Source organism: Amyelois transitella, chromosome 3 (assembly GCF_032362555.1).
Source record: "Amyelois transitella isolate CPQ chromosome 3, ilAmyTran1.1, whole genome shotgun sequence".
NCBI classification, from domain to species: domain Eukaryota; kingdom Metazoa; phylum Arthropoda; class Insecta; order Lepidoptera; family Pyralidae; genus Amyelois; species Amyelois transitella.
The window spans coordinates 1,919,588-1,936,532 of NC_083506.1; the positions used below are offsets into that span (position 1 = coordinate 1,919,588).

A 16,945-nucleotide genomic window follows, 5' to 3' on the forward strand; every position below is an offset into this window, starting at 1 on the left:
GAATTTGCTCACAATTCAATAGGGAATATATTTGGATGAATACTTTCAGTCCTGAATCATCTGACTTAATATAAACTGCAAAACAGTAGTCGGCAAACTTTCCGATTCAACTGTGACAACAGGTGTCACAGGATAGATTAACCTCATAAACCACATCAAGAAGAACGTATCCTAGACAATCAGTATTTCCTTTTTGTTATGGCTTTATAAGAATGTGAGTCGGCGTTTCTTGCCAACATATTTACAATATATAGTAGGCGTTCATGATAAATGATAGCGCGATCCCAGACAGGCGCGTATTTGCACTACTTCGACGAAGGCATGCGGGATAAGGGAATATAGGACGAAGTCAATGACTGGTTTCATGATAATAAATTGATATTGAGAGCTTTCGAAGCCTAGCAAACATTATATTGGACAATAGTTAAAGTAAACCTGCACATTAAAGTTAATTTTCAATTTTTCTTCACTCCTCATGTACTGTATAACCTTTCATACATACATATGGTCACGTCTATATCCCTTGCGGGGTAGACAGAGCCAACAGTCTTGAAAAATCTGTTTCCCATGGATGTCGTAAAAGGCGATTAAGGGATAGGCTTACAAACTTGGGATTATTTTTGGGCTAGCAACCTGTCACTATTTGAATCTCAATTCTATCATTAAGCCAAATAGCTGAACGTGGCCATTCAGTCTTATAACCTTTTGTTTATTATTTTTCTAGAGCATTTGTCCGCGCATAACAAACACACTTTTTTTTTAATTTACATTTCGCGAGAATTTAGGTAACCTAGGAACACACAGAGATTTAGGCTGTGCAGTATTTATATTCTTATTTTGATTTATTCTCTTCGATGACCAAATTTTTTTATACTCATATATCTTGATTTCAGTTCAGTGTAGTTTACTATGTAAGTATGTATATTTGTGTAATATCGAAGTAGTACAGGGATGCGATGACGTGTCCCGCACGGCACCGACTGCCAAATTCCCGGATCGATACAGCATTAGCGTTCGGCCATAAAACCAGCGGGGCTGAGACGTGGAGGCGGTCCTAGTTTATTGACGGCATAAAATGATAATACGTCAATACCACCCAGATGTTAGGACCAGCCGAGTTATTTAGGAACTTTGACAAGGCAATAAGTACATATATACTCTCTCTTTCTTAACTTTTCCTGTAACCTCATAGTTAGAGTGAGAAGTAAATTAAGAAATTAATTTAGAAAATGTACGTTGATAAATAACCTGAATAGTACCTATAATTACATTCAAACTTAGTTATCTTGCTTATCAGTATCCTCTCCATCGAAATCCAAAAAGAACCGAAGATATGACACGCCATATCAAAATTCGTGAATAAACTTACTGGCTCTTAAAGCACATTCAAAAGCGTGAGGAATCTACACCATCAATCCACAAACATTAGATAATTGTAAAATTTTCCCGTTGCATCTCAGCTAGTTATTTAATACAACAATTTAGACGTAAATACACTTTTCAATTACGCAAATGATAATCAATTAAATTATATACATACATATAGTCACTTCCATACGGGGTAGGCAGAGCGCACAGCCTTAAAATGACTGAAAGACCACGTTCAGCTGTATGGCTTTTGATAGAATTGAGATTTACAAGGGACAGGTTGCTAGCCCATCGTCTAAAAAAGAATTCAAAGTTTGTAGTTTATCAGCCTATCGCCGCCTCTTACGACGCCCACGAATTAATAGTGTAAAAATAACGTGTCAAAAGCAGGACGAGTTCACGAAAACTTTTATGTATTAAAAAAATGTTAGTTGTAAAAGTTATTTTTATGGCCCGACGACGCGAACATTTTGGCATGCCGAGTCGGGTCGCGACACCCCGGCATTTTGTAGTTTTATTGCTTTGCTTCGGCCTGTACCTACTAGCTGACGGTGCAACACAGTTCTTTGAACTTTAACTTATTTAAGTATCTTTCCTTACGATTTTCGATAAGAGGTTTCAATATAAGAAGAAGAAATATATGACACTTACATTCAAAGATTTCTTTCTATTCGTCATCATCCAGCGGAGCCGTCTTTAACGCGCGATAAACTATCGCTGTTTCGCTTTTTATTATGACGTGAAACGGGACAGCGTGACAATGACAGATCCTTGCTATGTGGATGAGTGACGACGATTATTTAGGTTTAAATCTTGGTTTACCAAGACTATCCTAAATAACGATATTTGTTTGAAATGTACCTAAGCAAGGCTATCACGGCAAGGAATAATGAATGCATATATAAAGAAAATCACGGTCAGGCAGCTGAATTTGTTTCTAAGTAAGACCTAAATTTGGTCAGGTCCTCTAATGTAAGAGTAGTAAGACTCTAAGGAAGTTTTGCTTAATTTTCAAAATCTTAGGCATCTCCGTCTCATGAAGCGCCGAGACAGAAATGAGGACAATAAGAAAGAGTTTCTGCCTGATGATGATGAAATGCATTGCAATTACAATGCTCGACAGATTTCTACGATTACGACGATTTTGGAAACAGAATAGTAGAAACATAATTGCATCCAATTGAGACCAAAATGATTTCACGTCATTATATATACGACAGGGAGTGAAATGGGATGTATGAAATTCGGGTTAAAAGCTACCCTCCACTGATGAATCACCCAGGACACATCCCTTTATGTATCCGTATAATATAATAATTCACAGAGTGCTCAGAATGGCCCCGGTCTCTAGGAGGCCTATTCTGAAAATGGGTGTTTAATTACAGTACGGTTCACGCCATTCTTTTACGAAATTCATTAAATATCTAAAGTCGAGTCTCGTAGCTCTAATTGGCGAACTCTGGTGGCAGAACGTCGTGGCCTTAAGGCTGACATCCCGGCCACTCTCGTCAATTAACGAACATTAAGCAAAATTATATCCTGTCGTCGAAAATTTAAGTCACTATTTCGATCGTTTTGTAACGTCTTGAAAGGGGTCAAATTTTCTAAACGCAAGGCGGTAATACGGTTCAATTTACATCAAAGTAAGTGAATTCCCGTCTGTGAATAAGAATTTTATTGAGGATAATTTTGTTATGGAAACGAATGGAATTACTATGATATGGATGCAAGCGAGAGATGATTTCACGCTCTGTAATCATGAAAATAACGAGTTTCTATGAGCCGGGTGAAAGATAGTATTAGTAAGGCCAGCTTCGAGACTGAATGGTAAACAAATTCGAGATGATAATGTATGTATTTGTCAATATTTAAATAAACATAGAATATTCTACTGTCGATGAAAATTCTGAAAATACAAAGAATGCTGTTTTCAAGAATAAAAGAGAATGTGAAAAAGTACTTCATTTTGGGCGTCAATTTGGCCCATTTCTGAATTAAAATAATAGAACAATGTTGTTTGCGCTAAGAAGGCTAGCTACAAGCTGATAAGTTTTTGGCTGCTTTAATTCCTCGCTAAGTATATCATGAGAAACAGCTGAACGAACTGATAGGCCAGTCTTCTCAAGACTGTTGGCTCTGTCTACCCCGTAAGGGATAAAGACGTGATCATATGTATGTATGTATGTATGTATATCCTGAGAATTGAGATATGTTTTATATAGATGCTCCATGACCAAGAGAGAGTGAAATGTATTAATATTTATTAATTTAAAGCGTACTTACAAATAATGACAAGATCCTTTATCAGTCCATTACAAAGTTAAACGAATTACAAAAAGGTATGTTTTGTGGGAAAAGCCGGCCTAGCATTAGTACATTTTATATTACAGCCCTGTAAAACCCAGGGCAAGACAAATGGGGCTCTTTTCTTAGTAATTAAGCATTAAATAAATGAACCGGGGGAAAAAAAACGTTTGGGCGTTACAATACTGCGCAGGGAAATAACCTTAGGAAGCCATAAAGGAAGTTAATAATTTCTGACCGTGTTTAATTTGAAATTTTCCTTTCCTATAAAAAGGTGATTAACATTTTTTTAACGTGGGTAACGTAAAAAAAAATTTTAACCTTTTTATAGGAAATGTTATATGTTCTATAAATATAATCACGTATTTATCCCTAATGGGGTAGACAGAGCCAACAGCCTCGTAAAGACACAAATATGCGGATATTGTTCACGTGTATAAAAACTTGACTTAAATTGCATTATTGCAAGCAAACCCTTATTATACCTTGTTTGCTTTCGGGAATTTCTAAACCCAGGACAGAAATATGGCAAAGGTATGCTTTCTAAGCAAATATGCTTATAAAACGAAGTACTTTGACAAAATCGGAAAGAAGTCCCTATACTGACAAGGTTACATGAAGAAAATAATGAATTTGGATAATGCAACATATATGTATATACATATGATCGTGGCAAGTATAAAGATATAATCTCTGCCTATCCTTCCGGGAAAGAGAGTTGATGACAAGTACCTATATATTATTTTTTTGTTAGTTTCGCTGATATTTGAATATCAATCAATACGTTACATGTTTTTTTTCGCAGCTATAAACATGTTTACACTTGCCAATTTGCAAATGTCACGGTCTTATTTCGTAATTTATGGCCTTAATATCGAGACAGGCTTCTGAAAGCCATTAAATAAAGGTCATTGGTTCAAATGGATGAACCTAAAGCTGTATGCTGCTCGCGGCAAAAATATTAGCGACTAGTTGCTGCCCGCGACTTCGTTCGCTGTAGTTCACTGAAAAAGCTGCATACATACATATAATCACGTCTATATCCCTTGCGGGGTAGACAGAGCCTACAGTCTCGAAAAGACTGATAGGCTACGTTCAGCTATTTGGCTTTAAGAAAGAATTGAGATTCAAATAGTGACAAGTTGCTAGCCCATCGCCTAAAAGAAGAATCCCAAGTTTATAAGCCTACCCCTCAGACGCCTTTTACGACATCCATGGGAGCGAGATGGAGTGGTCCTATTCTTTTTCTGTTGGTGCCGGGGACCACACGGCACTGCCGGGGGCCACACATCGGAACCACACGGAAATAGCTGTATTGCTCCATAGAGATTATAGTATAATATATTAATAGTAATTTCTTTTTTAGTATAATAATTACCTACTATACTATTTTTAAGACAAAACATTTAAGAGACTACATTCAAATCAGAGCAATAGCTTTCGCATGATGCGAGTACAAAAATACAGACTAGACATAGTAATTCTTAAAATGACCTCGTTATCAGTTTCAGATTTTTAAAAAAGTCAAAAATGTATGTTAAACCTATTTTCGAAATTGTGATAACTTTCTTATTGAAAAATATAAAAAAAAATTGACTAGGACAAACTGTATGGTATAAACCTTCATAACGTTTCAAACGCATAAAGTTTCATGTTTGTTACTGACCTATTTTCTTCTAGATATTTTCTACAACACAAAAATTTTTCTAAATGAAGTTTAGCACAATCTTGCTGTGAAAATTTCATGAATACAAAATTTTATGATGGTGCTCAAAGCAGGCGACAAACTTAAGAGTACTGATTTACTATGTATAACTAGCTTTTGCCGCTTTTGGTGCCGTGTGGTTTCCGGCATCAACATAAAAAAGAATAGGATCTCATTTCCTTGGATGTCATAAAAGACAACTAAACGATAGGCTTATAAACTTGGGATTCTTCTTTTAAGCAATGGGCTAGCAACCTGTTAATATTTAAATGTTAAAATCTGATTTTTATCATTAAGTAGGTATACCAGCTGATGTATTGCGGGATATTGAGACAGGGCCAACAGTCCTGAAGAGACTGACAGGCCACGTTCAGCTGTTTGGCTTTATGATAGAATTGAGATTCATATAGTGACAGATTGCTAGCCCATCGCCTAAAATAAGAATCCCAAGTTTAAAAGCCTGTTTTATATAATCCTTTTTATGTGCTTACAAATCCATAATTTTCAAGCTTTGGCGTCCTGATAGAAACCTTTATAATGTTTCTTCAAAGACTACCATTGACCTTATGGAAATTGTTCATTAACATAATTTTCATTTCAGTAATTAAAATCTTAATTAGAGAAATTTTCGCTCATTTAAGAGAGTGCGTTGTTAATTTGGCAAAATCATCATTACATGTATTTCGGCAAAATGGCATACATTTTACGTAGGTTTACGTGATGTTTTCATCCTTAGTCAGATAAGTTATATATATAGTAAGGAGCTATTTCAAAAGTAGAATAGAATGACTAAAGAAAAAAAACGCTTAAAACTAGACCAGGAACCTGTTGTTTTTAGGCTGAAAACTCAAACAAGTCAAACTAAATAAAACCTTTTAAAAAAAGCTAACCTATACGTTTTTACGCAGGGCAAACGTATCGAATAACTAATAAATAAATAAATATTCTGTTTGATTTCTCTTCTTTGCCAATTACGAAGAATTAAGTCAACCTTTATAGTCACTGTATGGAACGCACAGAACTTTTTCAAAGCCCTAGTGACATAGTCAACACGAAAGAGTCACCAAGAGTTCGAGGTGTCATACGAGTAACATTAATTTACACATCATTCAAAACGTACTTCCAGAACTTTCGGCGCAAATTTTTCATCCTTTCATGTCTGGAAAGTAATTATAATTTCTTTAGAAGGGTTTCCTCGTACAAACTCGTTTAGCATCGGGACGTTTTCAACTCAAAGTAAAACACTGGCACTTGAAAGGTACACGGGGCGGTGTAATATTCGAAAGGAAAAGTTTGTTCGCCCGTCGTCGGGCGGGGATTTTTACAAATTGTTTGTCTTGGTTCATCTTCTTTGCCTTCCATTGTCTTTTGGGGAATAAAAAGAAGTATATAACAGATATTCGAAAAACCCTTACATAAATACATATGGTCACGTCTATATCCCTTGCGGGGTAGACAGAGCCAACAGTCTTGAAAAGACTGAATAGCCACGTTCAACTATTTAGCTTAATGATAGAATTGGGATTCAAATAGTGACAAGTTGCTAGCCCATCGCCTAAAAAAGAATCCCAAGTTGGTAAGCCTATCCCTTAGACGCATTTTACGACATCCATGGGAAAGAGATGGAGGGGTCCTATTCTTAGAAACCCTTTCCTGTTACTTTTCAACCTTTCTTTCTAGAACTTACTAAAGCCTACGTATAATGACAGCATACTAATACTCGTATCCACAGAAATCGGATAATATTAGTCCTATGTACTTATACGGTTTATGTGCTCGTACTGCATGATGTGAAATAAAAGTTTTTCTCAATTTAGACTTTGTAAATCAGCCGTCGAACAATCTCGTAAACTGTATCTTTAAATATAAACTCACCCTGGCTTTTGGCAACTTTCTCTAAATGTAAATGTAAACACAAACCAGTGAGAAAAATACGCGCTCCCTTACTTCATTTCTAGTGCATTTGAAATTCACATGTTACAGAGAAAAGAAAACTAGAAACAGAAAATGAGTTATTTATCACGACAGTGGGAGTCTCATTATATGCAGAAACCTTTTCAACATGGCGGCCACATCCGCTTCAGGGCAGCGAGGCAGCTCCCACTATGATTTTCAACACAGTAAAAAATTTATCTTTATGCATTGAATTACTTAACTTAAACAACATTTAAATAATGTAGGTACCTACTGTAACTTCGAAGACTTAACCAAATTAGTAGGAGAAGGTAAATTTATTATCTGTGTGTTATTACTTTTGGGCTGCAACGGGGTATCAGCGCTGGTTTTTCATGCTTATGATGAGAAAGGTACACTTACTTATTTCGAGAACATTGCGTTAAATTGTTATAAAATTGTGAAAAAAGAAATTGGAAAAACTACCGTAGCAGTTGATACGAGAATATTTTGTTGAGTTTTCGCACTGTTATTAATTATAAAAAGGAAATAGGTGCAAGATTTTTGTTACCTGTCAATAACAAATGAAACAAGTTATAAAACACGGTCGAGAGGTCTTTAGTAATTTTTTTTTTTTTACGAAACTTTTCATACTGGTGTACTACATATAGGGAGGGCGTCTCCTGTCTTTTTATTTCTCTGGAGGTTTCCATGCCATCTTCACCACAGCATCATCTCGTCTCATTACATGACCGTAGCACCTGAGACGGCTTTTCTTGAGTTCAATAGTCTCATATTATTCCGAATTCTATGACAGAAAATAAGTCTTACAAATACTATGACAAAAAAATACCTACCTTTCGTTAACATTGCTTCTGCCTTAGACCTGTAACAACAAAAGACATACGTTAACTTCAAATTTGGAACACACATACAAATTGGCGGCCATTTTGGCACATCTCCAGTACGCAAACTACGGAGGAGATGTGTTTAGATGTGAAAACTTGTAACCGAAGTGAAATATGAATAAATTTAAGTTTTCCCTTCTATTAAATGAAGGGAGGAGACCTGTGAAAAACACGACGTTTTATAACTAGCTGTAGGCCGCGATTTCGTCCGGCTTGAAACTATATAAAATTGAACTTATCCTATTCCTAATGTCATAGCTGCAAAGTATAGTGAAAATATTTTCAGTAATTTTTGCGTGAAAAATTAACAAACACACACACACTTCCAAACATTCTTAATGTGTTAATGGATATTTGTACTTATGTAGGTATATACATATATCTTAATAGATAATGCACAGCCGAAACTTCTGAACTGAATACATATCGCTGAAATTTGGCATGCAGATAATTAAAAAAGACTTTTTGTTATGGGTTTTTTTGTAATTTTTATAGGGATATTAACCCAATCTTAATAACTAAAAATTCACAAATTTCGCATATGTATTCTAATTATAATAATTTAAAATAAAGTTCATACTTAAATTTTAAATTATTTTTTTATAATAAAAATATTATTTTTTCGTACCTACACCTCATATTCGTTTTCTATTTCTATCGAAACAAAAAAAAATACGAATTGAGAAACGTCCCCCTTTTTTTGAAGTCGGTTAAAAAGTATGTAGGTAGGTATGTCGGAATACTATATAAAATACATAATATAAATAATTTATGACGTTGGGGCCCAATTGTCTCCGAAGCCAGTTTTATATTCTGCCTGAAGTTTCAAACAATACAGCCATATTGGAATAAAGCGTGGATAAAGCTTTGCAAAATAAAATATTAACATAGTTTGACGAGATTTTGTATCACATCATAGAAATGTGAATTTTCCGGCTTTTGTTTTTATATTTCTAACTCATAAAAAAATTTGGTTCTTTGTACCGGTACGTGTACGTCAAAATATATTTTCAGATACATCACACAACACAGACATTTGTATTCTTTAATAATTATAATACACACATAAAGGTAAAATTTTATTCTAGTTGGTAATACTCGTATATAATTTTACATAAAATGCAGAGCTACAAATGTAGCAGACACGGCACTTGTAAAATAAATTCCGGAATGTTAGCGGCAAGGACTGTTGTAGGTACTCTGCGGCTTAAAATCGCGTGTCGGCTCGCAGTCGCTATGACACGCTGCAAGAGCTGCAACAACTACTGAATATTACTATCGTATAATAATGTTTTCAGCTACAGTGGCAACCCGATTTTAAGCTGAAAATACACCACACTTACACGTAGCGTAACGTTACTGAGATCCATGTCATATGCCTTTAGGCGACTTGAAAATTCTGTCACCAAAGTTGATGACTTATACACACAAGACAAATGAAATGAAAAATGAAATAATAGTTTAAAAAAAAAACTAAAAAAACTACACTTTTATTGCTAATCGAACTAAAAAATAGAAAATAAAAATTAATGACAAAGGAATTATAAAACAGTAGTAGCAAGTCGAACAATCAGTTATAGTCAAGAATAGACAAGAGAGTTATGAAAATGAAGTAAAATGCACCCCACGCTTTTTACTTCGATTTAAATTGTTTTGTTTATAAATTTAATTTTGTTATAATTTTTATCGGAGGTAATTGACTATAACTGATTGTTCGACTTGCTACTACTGTTTTTTAAATCCTTTGTCATTAATTTTAATTTTCAATTTTTTAGTTCGATTAGCAATAAAAGTGTAGTTTTTTAGTTTTTTTTTTTAAACTATAATTTATTTTCTATTTTTTAGTTCGATTAGCAATAAAAACGTAGTTTTTTTTATACGATTATTTTTTGGAAGTAAACACTTCTAGTATAACTATCTTACTAGAAAAGACTTTCGCAACCATGCGCCCATCGCCGGAGGTTTTCACAACTAACTTTCTTAAAGTTATACGTAGCCTGATTGGATTAAATCTCATAATATTCTCATGATGATTGTTAAACCCAGTTGAAAAGAATTTTATAGGGAACAATCACTGTTAATAATATTTTTGACTATCCAGCAAACATAATAATTTTCGATTGTGGCCTTGCCAGGAATCAAACCACAAGATTAAAAGGCAGATTGATACAGGAACAAAAATATTTCAAACATACCTCCACTGCCTTTACAACCAAGAACGCAACAATGTTTATCTGAAGACATCGTGGCACTTTTGTTGTAAAATCTGTCTTTCACAAAAACAAACACAAACTTGGGAGTCCTATCTCAAATAATCAGGTACTTATTACAGGAGTCCTATCTCAAAATATCTGCACAACACAGTGAACACAGTCAAGAGTCCAATCTCAGATGATAAAATCGCACGAATATCCGAAAGAACAAAGCTCGACTCAACGGAAGATTCCAAACTCCAAATAACGACAAGTTATCAGCACAAAACAAAGTGCAAATAAATACATAGGCACCGGTAAAAAAACAGAAAGAAAGTTTACAGGTGTTCGAATCGAATTCAAAACTTACTGTCAAAACTTATAAGAAATAAATAAACTGTCACTCATTTTCCAAACGAGTATTACAGTATTGCTATTATAAATAGGCAAAAGATACCTAATGTTAATTCAAGAATTGCATTAATATGTTAAATACGTTTTGAATATCGCAAAGTTCTGTAGGTAGTAACTTTATTCTTGTATTATTATAAATTTAGTTGTTCAATTTTCATTTATTACTTTTGTTTTATTACTTATATATTTTTTATTGTTTTAAAATATTCTACTAATTCTACTATTGTTTCTAATGGTAGGGGGAAGTCCCCCAGTGGCGGACACCTAAGGTTATTTCAAAATAAAACATAAAATATTTAAGGAATGTTTATAAAATTATGACTTATATTAGATAACAAAGTTAGAAATCAAATTAATTTAACAAAAATGCAACCTCTGCTAAAAAATAATTAATACTATCAAACAAACTTTGGTAACAAAAAACATAATTTTAAAAAGTGGCACCTAGTACCGGACGAATATTTGTGCACGCAACTGACACCAGTTTCATCACAGTTATAAATTCTTGAGGGTGAGAATGTTGTACTGTTTCATCAGCTTTTCAAGGTTGTCGTAGAAGAGATCCACTCGTGGTTTGTTAAATCCTACGGGGCGCATCATGCTTGTCGATTCCGGTGTTCTCAACGAAATGTCAGAATGCCTTTTCATGAAGTCGTAATTTTTTATTGCGAATTTTATTTTTTATTTATCAGTACTGCCTTTTTCTTTATTAAATCGATGAGGAATCTTCATGACTTCAGCTAAGTCGTATGCTAATTTAAGAAACTTCTTTTTCATGAGCGGCATGCATCTATTCGATAAATCTTTAATGTGGTCCACCAAGACTTCTTCATACTCTGCTGAGAAGGTGTTAGTGAATCTACCTAACTTTGGTTTCATTGTTACTTCTTCTCGATTTAGGGCCTTTATTTAATGTAAAGTGCTTTTAGGAATATTGTATCGCATTGCAGCTTGTCTTACACTCAGTTCTTTTGACATAACCTTATCAATAGCAGTTTGTAAGCTCTGTGGATCCCAGGATCCTTTCTTTTTCTTCTCTTCCATTTTAACTATCTTCTTTCTTCTATACTCTAAAACAAAATTAAATAATTAGAATAAAATACGCAATTTCTTACAAGAAATATCAATATGTTTACTGTCCGGCACTAAGAGACGACTTAGTGACCGGTGCTAAGGGACACACATTTTCGTTCATTAGATGGTACCTACTAAAATTGTTTAAAAGATGTAATAATATTCTACCATTTTACGGATAACAAACGAGTACTGATTTTATCTTTGAATACCACTCAAATGTAAATGCATAAATATACTAGAATTACTTACATTGATATTTAGGTGACGCCGTGATTTCGAGCCTAAAACAGCAAATGGTTACTCCTGCCGCGGCCGTGTGCGTCACTGGCGAGGCGCGGCGCGTGATCTTGTACCTGTATGCCCCAGCACCCCTTTCACTTGTATTTTGAAACGAACTGATTTGTACTAGCTTGAATAGTACGAGTGTCCGGCGCTAGGTGCCGTCCGGCGTTACGGGACTTCCCCCTAATTCTAAATGGAGCTCTATTAGTGCCATCTGCTATCTCTGTCTCTCTTACTCTCCTACGAAGGATCTAAAAATGAATTTATTAATCCTAGTAGTGTTAATAAGGATAATGAGAAACTCTTATCAAAATATTGCATTGTCATCGGTCCTTGATACGTGTGCAAAGTTCCAAGTTGATCAGACGTTTAGAAACCAGTGAAAATTAAGCTCAAAGATTCCGTTACATACATACATACAACCCAAGCTAATAAAAGCGTAGAAAAAACGGAGTAAACGTCTTTAAGTAAAAGTCTATACTCTCATTTTTTTATTTTAAATTAATAATAAGAAGAAAGAATGCGTATCTACTTGGAAAAACACTTGAGGTTTTCGTTAAAATTTGTGAGTGCGTACTTAGTATGTAGGTATATGTTATAATTTTGTGAAATAAGTTACTTTAAGTAAGTTAGTTGTTCAGAATTCTTTTAACTTTCTAATAAAATTGTTTAAGTTACTTACCAATTATCATCAATAATATATAAGCTGATTAGAATTTTTCTACGATTAATTCTATCACAACTTGTTACAGGCACCCGTAATTCCCCAGGAGTCCCGTACAAACAGTCTCATGGACTGAGAGCTCGGTTTAACGAGATTTGCCGCGACTATCATATTTTTTTCAAGGATGACATTTCTATTTTGTAATAAGATTTCTCTGAGGAGATTATCTTTTTAATATGGTTATGTGGCCAGAACTTTCACTTTTTTAGTTTTCAAGAATTAACTTAAAACCCTCTATCATTAGTAAATTATAGATACAGACACACATATCACGTTTTAAGCCTTACGGGATAGAAAGCGGCACAAGACTCAACTCATCAATAGAAACAGTATTACACAGAAGTAATAAAGAAAAAGAATCCCACCTGAGATGTGTCAGCCGGCAATAGTAATAATAATTATTACCTTTGATTAGTATGGTACTTTTTATAGCATACTTAGATACACTCTCGCATTAATTATTTATCTCCTGTAACTTTGATTCGAAACAACTAAAAAAAAACTCACACACTTTTAAAATAGTACTTTTGCACATTTTCATTATAATTTCGTAACAATGAAACTTTTTATTATAACACGACGCTATTACGAAAACTGGATCTTAATCACAGATTATGCTAAAGAAGGAAATTTTACTTTACAAAGAACTTCATTCCACATAACATGGGAATCGTTATGCAACAAAACATAAAGGAATCATTATGTACAATGACTTTCCTTTTCTTCGAGATTTCCCAAAAGGAAAAATGGCGTCAAAACTAATGGATAGGAGAAATCAATGGGCGCGCCGGGGCGGCCCCGGTCGGAAACAATTTGACCCGGCCGACCGAGGCCCGGTCACCAGCTTGACTCGTAAGTATTCATATTACATTACACTACCTTTTTCCCGCTTCTTTGCCTGCGCAGGACCCGGTTCTCGATTTCAAAAAACCCGGTTTCAAAAAATCAGTGTACTGTAAGATTTACATGATAAATTTTAGCATCCTCTGCCCAGTACATTCGGCTGTACGCGACTGTCACTCAACGCAAGAGTGGGAACTATCATTTTATAAAGCGGTTACGTTTGCAACTTTGATTATTCGTTTGAAAATGTTAATCTTCGTTAGTACCGTATTGATAAATAAAATAATGTCACAGTTAAAAAGTTTATAAAGTTATCTGAGGGTGTTAATAGGCCAGACTATGTTTATACCACGGATAAAGACAACATTCATCCGAACAATTTAATCGATTGGTTTTCTTTTAATAAACATTCTTAATGCATGATTACACGACTAAACGTCATTTAATAATAAATATACAACAATATAAAATAATCTTGTAAACATTGTCACATACGATAGCATTAACACGTCATCACAAGGCCCCTGAGACCACCCCTTTGATATTAAACGGAATGAGGAAAAAAATACACGCCTCTGTAAGAAGCGTTTTTATGAATTTCATTTCGCCGGATCTCGGAGGTGTAATCCTTATGTTCTAGTAGCAATATGGCGTCCTCATTTACAAAGGGAGGTAAATATCGCTAAAAAATTTATGGATGTATGTATGTATCAGAATATAATCAATAGGTACTTATAAAACTCTTCCGTCACTGAATGAGAGACAAAACACAAACCGCTGGGTGTAAAAACTTGAAGTTTGACATGTAGGCTCCTTATTTGGTCTAGGGGGTGCACTAAGAGGGGATTTCCCGAAATTACCACAGTAACAGAAGGAAACGGGTTTTGCGTTTTACGCAGGCGGGGCCAAGGTCGCTCACTAGTATAAACTATCGCGCCAGTTTCTGAGGTAGAGCAGAGACTAACAGTACAATTTTTTTTTATATATTATCTTATATTGTATATATGCATAATCGACGAATCAAGTGTTAAGTAAATTAAGAATTTTTTATATTCTGTATATGAGTAGGTATTTTACTTCATAAAGTATGGTATAAAATCGGATATCAACTTTACCAAAGTAGCCGCCTGAACTGAAAAGATATTACCGCCACGGATAAAACTTGGCGAGTGAAGGCAAGGCTTCTTTCCTCCCGAGCTACATTTTACTTCTTATTATACAATAGATAAAGCAAAACAATTGCAACTACATATTATTAACGACAAATTTATTTGAACTGACAGTAAACAATTGAGGCACCAAATTTTCAATAAATTTTAATAGATTTCGGAGCCAAAGCTTTCATAAACAGATGCAAAGATTCTTAATCGTAGTCTTCGTTTAATAGGCACGTGTCAGAAACTTCCGACCCTCAATTTAAAGTTCAAATTGGTATACCTCACTTAAAGTATATTAAGAGATGCATTTTTTTTACTGTTACCAAAAATAGAACTCCGAACTTTCAAGAGAACCGAAGGTAATAAAATTATAAACTTGCGATTCTTCTTTACATACACACGTAAAATCACGCCTCTTTTCCGTAGGCAGAGACCACCTTCATCTTGTTTCCACGATCTCTGCATACTTCTTTAACTTCATCCACATTCATAACTCTCTTCATGCAGACTCGTCCGTTTCTCTGATTTCATCGTGGGTTCGCAACCTGCCACCGTTATTAATATGAACATTCACAATAAAGGAAGTAAATCTAAATACATTTTAAATAATACCTATTTGTTTTGTGGTACCTAAGTCATGTAAAAATAAGAATTATTTAAACCACACTCCATTTTTAATCATGCTACAAAATGTTCAAGAAAAGTAATAAATATTCAAGTAAAGAAAAATAAAATCAAAGAGCTTGTTACTCAAGTTCTTGAAAGCTCGTAAACTTGCTACATAAGTTATTGTGGTAGCTTTTTTCCAGCGGGTTTAGTGCGAAAGTGCAAAAATTGTGACCGAGAACAAAACTTGTATACCCCTAATGCTCACTACGGTATTGCGGTTAAATTTGAAAATATTACGTTATTAATTTCTTTAGATACTTGGCTTAAAGGTAAATATATGTAACTAAGTATTTATAAAAAATATATATATATAAGTATAAACTCATGTGTAATTCTCCACTTTTAATTATTTCATGTTTTTGTCCAATAATAATACTAATTAAATTCTAATACATATTCAAAAGCAGTAACAAAAAATATTGGGGTAACGGTGTGAAGTGAACCAAGGGCACAAAACTAGGGCGGTCACACGCGAATGCGTCTTTAGTCTACGCGTTTAGGGTCTTTACACATATCGCATGTCGCGGATCTTATAACTTGAAAAAATTTAAGAAGTTATTTATGAAAATTAAGTTCTTATATAGTCCATGTTTACATCCAAAACGTGGATTAGATGTAAGTATATTAATATTACCAAGTAGAAATACATTTTCTTGACATTAGCCCCAGATGTGTCCTCTACCTTTTTTGAATAGGAACCCAGCGTCTGGCTGCGACCATCAAATATTATCGATATAAACTATATAATAAAGTGAAAATTTTTTTGGAACGAAATAAACACATTACTTCTCAAAGGATTTTGATTAAATACGGCACTGGTTAAAAAGATAAGACTTAAGAAGTAGAATATTCACAATTTCAAAACTCTGGCAAAACGAATTCTTGATATTCTCATTGCAGGGAGGCATGGTAGGTATTTGGTATTTTAATGAATAAATTTGGTAATTAATTTGACCCTCTGACGACTAACATGTAAATTAGTGAAAAAAATTTAGACTACAGAAATGTCATCTCTGATAGGTCCGGTGGCTCGACGACGCCTAGTGTGAAGCGACCTTTAGGTAGCAATTAAGGCGACACCAGGTTTTTTTTACTCCCGAAATTAATACGGTTGACACGCAGTTTGATTTATTATTGATTAATGACTCGCTTTGTTATTCTTTTTTTCAAACCATTGACGTACTATAAACAACTTTCAAACTAATTATTTACCCTTACGTCGCTCGTTTAACTAACTACATGTGAAGTGATCACTAATCAGTAGTTATAATAGTTAGTAAGTTAGCAAGTTAAATAGTTTTCTTAAATAACTTGATATAATTTTATCAAAATCATACAGATATATGATAAGGGTTATCAATAATACGATAGGGTTAATCACATCCTTAAACCTTACAGGGTAGACAAAG

General features: G+C 34.3%; 1 protein-coding gene across 4 annotated transcripts in view; it reads right to left on the reverse strand.

Moving 5' to 3' along the window:
* LOC106136093 (amyloid-beta A4 precursor protein-binding family A member 2) overlaps nt 1-16,945 on the reverse strand; it is a 144,232-nt gene that overhangs the window by 26,062 nt on the left and 101,225 nt on the right. For all 4 annotated transcript variants that reach the window (XM_060950805.1, XM_060950793.1, XM_060950808.1 and 1 more), the window contains one exon: nt 8,128-8,156. The gene's annotated coding sequence lies outside the window, so the exon portion shown is untranslated. Of the gene's footprint in view, nt 1-8,127; nt 8,157-16,945 lie in introns of those variants that run through there.